Source organism: Belonocnema kinseyi, chromosome 3 (genome assembly GCF_010883055.1).
Source record: "Belonocnema kinseyi isolate 2016_QV_RU_SX_M_011 chromosome 3, B_treatae_v1, whole genome shotgun sequence".
Taxonomy (NCBI): domain Eukaryota; kingdom Metazoa; phylum Arthropoda; class Insecta; order Hymenoptera; family Cynipidae; genus Belonocnema; species Belonocnema kinseyi.
Window position 1 is genome coordinate 40,664,274 of NC_046659.1, and position 3,672 is coordinate 40,667,945.

At 38.4% G+C, this 3,672-nt stretch overlaps 1 long non-coding RNA gene across 1 annotated transcript in view; it reads right to left on the bottom strand.

The window, feature by feature from the left end:
* Positions 1-3,048: 3,048 nt before the first annotated feature.
* Positions 3,049-3,672, bottom strand: part of LOC117169179 — a 51,267-nt gene continuing 50,643 nt past the window's right edge. Inside the window, exon 2 of the long non-coding RNA XR_004466623.1 lies at positions 3,049-3,404. This is a non-coding gene — a long non-coding RNA (uncharacterized LOC117169179). The remainder of the gene's footprint in view (positions 3,405-3,672) is intronic.

Below are 3,672 nucleotides of genomic sequence, written 5' to 3' on the forward strand. Positions count from 1 at the left end.
AATAATTTTAAGTTTTAAGTTAAATTTGAATCTTTTTTTAAAATTAAAATTGTAGCCTTTAAACTTAAAATTTAGCTCATTACAAATTTAACAATTCAAGGCAGATCAGCCTTCTTCTCATGTATAAGATGAGTTAGAAGGTCACCGTCTGTTCTACTTCTATGTAGGTTTCCTTGAAGAATTCTGATCATCGTCTTTCATGTTCTCGAGCTCGGCCAAGAGCCTCTCTAAAGGCTTGACATTTACCTGAACCAAGAATATGGCACCGTTGCTGTGTCTCCAGATTAAGATCGGTACACAGAACACAATTTGCATCTGACTAGCATGTGGCTCCCTTGTGACCAGTACTACAACATTTGTAGCACTGATCCTTCCTGTCGGGTCCTTTGCATTCATGTGCCTGATGGCCATAACCCAGACACCTGAAACAGCGTGTGACCATGTTTCTCTTTATAACACGACAGTTGACCCATCCGACCTTAATATGTGCAGTTTCAAGTAAATGCTCGGCTGCTTGTTCATCTACTTCTACTATCGCTATGATCTGGCCTCTAGTGTTGGGCTTCGATAAGCTAACTTTGAGCTTTCCTGTTAGTTCTTGGATATCTCGTCTCAGTGCTTCTCTGACTTCTTTTTCTGATGTGAGGCTATCCAGGTCTCTTATTTCTAGGTAAGTCCGCGATACCTTGTTGAAGATTATGCCCTGGTCTCCCAGCGCGCTTTTAAGTGCTTCTGTAAAACCCTTTTGATTTTTCGACTTATGCCTAACTCTAGCAAGATAAATACAGCTCTTGTCTGGCGAATGGATTTTACCACTGTATTTGTATTTTCCGGCTTAACATTTCCTTGGATTTCTCCTAGGACTTGCGCATACGTTTTGCCCTCGGCCGGTTTTATGATAATGGCTTCTGTTCTTGTTTTTGTTCGCTTCTCTCTCCTCCTCTGGACATTATTTGCCTGTTCCTTATCATGAATTTTCCTTTCAGCCTTGTCAGCTTTCTTCTTGCGCCCTGTCACCTCCTTCCACTCCAAGGGTGACGCAATATCTTTAATCTTCTTGCCCATTTGATTGGCACTCTTATTCTCTGCCGGACTGGAGGCTGCTCGTTTGGTGGACGTTCGCCTCGGTGTGCTATGACTTCTGTGCACCTGTTGCTTCGCTGTGCTTATCGAGCTGCTTGGCGCGCATTTCCACGGTTTCCTCTCCTGTTGAATAACTTCTATAGCTTCTATCAACTTTGGGATGCCGTTCTTAATATCTACGTTTACATTCTTCTGTTTATCTGCTGCTTGAGCCATTGTAACCAAAAGTACTCTCATTCCCGCAAGCACCTCCTCGATTCTTGCTTCCGGTTACATACTTCCTTCTTGATTTTTTCTATCGGTATTTAAATTAATTGTTTTTATAGATGCCATAAAAAAACTCCGCCAGCGCATCGTACGTGGAGGAGCGGGCCGAAAAAGCTGGGAACGGGCATACCTTCGGACCTAGATCCTACGCCAGTTCTCTGGAGCCCAGCCTTCGTTTAACTAGCCCCGGAAAACACGGACGGACTGGAACTCGCTCGGGGCACTGCAGATTCCGACCTCTGCAGCCACCACGCACTCCCTAATCAAGGCCCGAAGGGGTTGGCTCCTGATCCTTTACTGCGGCTGACACGTCGGTAGTGCAAGCACACATCAGCTCTCCGCCACGCAAGCGGGTCTGGCGAGCGTGGTCCGGAGCACTCCCAGTGGGCCGCAGAAGGGAACAATCGTGGGTTTTTTCTCGGTGTCTCCTTCACCCAGTGTGTTTGGTCCGCGAGACGTATTTTATTTGGCCTTACCCTCTGTTTCCAGCGAGCATTCTATTATCCGCCACCTGGGGACGCGCCAAGTAGAGGTATCACCTCCACTCCACCACAGACAAATGTGGTGATACTTGGATGATGATTATGATGATGATGAATTTTTTTTTGGGGATGAAGAATATAACGAATCTTTCCAAAACTTTTACAGTTTATTGAGGCACTTTTGAACTAACAAATAAATTTTCTCAGCCATAAATATGCATTAAATTTTTTATTATAAGGGCAGATGTCGAACATGTCCAGCCGGGCAGTTTTGAAAAATATGAAACCGAGAAAAACGCGTTTGAAGATTTACATGTTGAAAAAAAGGCAACATCGGCAGGCTGACGCCAGGCGTGCGGGCGCCTTTTAGGGGTTAAAGAATGCAGCTGCCACTCTGAGACTTTCACAGCATGTGTTTGGGACGACTAGCTTCCTTTTTGAGCAAAAAGAAAATCGATTTTTTGAAGCCGTTACATGGGTCGACCCTCTTAAGTAGTAAGAACAACTAATTTATTTGCAAAATAAATAATATAATAGTAACAATTACAAATTGAAATAGTAACACTGACTATTTAATGTAGTAAGCACACCTACTTAAGAGTAGTATCAACCATCGAAAGTTGTAGCGAAAAAAAAAGTAGTAAGGACAACTACTATCAATCTTGCGAATAAAAGTAGTCGACGCAACCACTCAAATTTCACCAGAATATATTAAAAACTAAAATATTTGGGCTTACTGCTTTGTTATTTGTCCCAAACAACTATTCTTTTCAGTGTATGTAGCGTAACTTTGCTACTATTATACCATAGCTTTAGACTTCGAAATTTAAAGCACGAAGCTATTGATTTATAGGACATATCGGTTGCTGTAAATTTAATGTGTTATTAACTTTATTTCAGCTGCAGATAATAATTTTTGGCGTAATTTAATAATATTTTATTTGAATCTACAAATCAATAAAATAACTATAATGATCAATTTAGTATTATAATCATTATCCTAATTAATTTAGTGCAATTGATAGTGAAGAAACGATACATGTTAATATATTAAATATATAATTGCGTTTTTTACTTATATTTGTGCTTATAATTTATTACTTTCTAATGTAGGAACATTATCTATTGTAGGACAGTCTCCTCTATAATTAATAAAGATTATGAAAGGTTAATAACGTACACAAAAGTAATGAATATAATACGCTCTTTCTCCTTCCATATAATCACTTTTAATTAACTCGAACTTATCTACTTGTACTATTTACTTATATTCATTTTAGAACTAACAATTTTTATATTACATTTTTAGCTTTCGAACTACACAAACACGAGAAGTTATAAAAGATATCATTATTGCTTTAACTAATTAATGTTTATTAAATGGTAGATGTTTTCCAGCCTTATTATACACTTTTCCATAAATTGCAAAAAACATTGTGTTTATAGAGACATATCTTATCCTTCTTATATCTCAAGGTCATTAACATATAATAAATGCAAACGGTACCATTTGATCCCATGTCTATTTTAGAATAATGTGTAACCATCCGTGGCGTAGCTAGTAATAATAACCTGCAACACACAATAAAACTCACATCTATATGTCATAGGGATTTAAGAGAATCAAGGTATTATTGTCTAAAAACCTACGGTATTATATGATTTGAGAGTTTGAGTGAATTTTCTATTCACGTGTTACCTTTTCTCTCAATTCCTGGTTTACTAAGAAATTTAGAACATTATTAGGTCGTTTCTCAATATTCTTAGAGCGCTTTAGGCATTATGAAACATCTGAAATTTAGGCTTTGTTTTCTAAATCGCATAAAGGTTCAAATAAAAT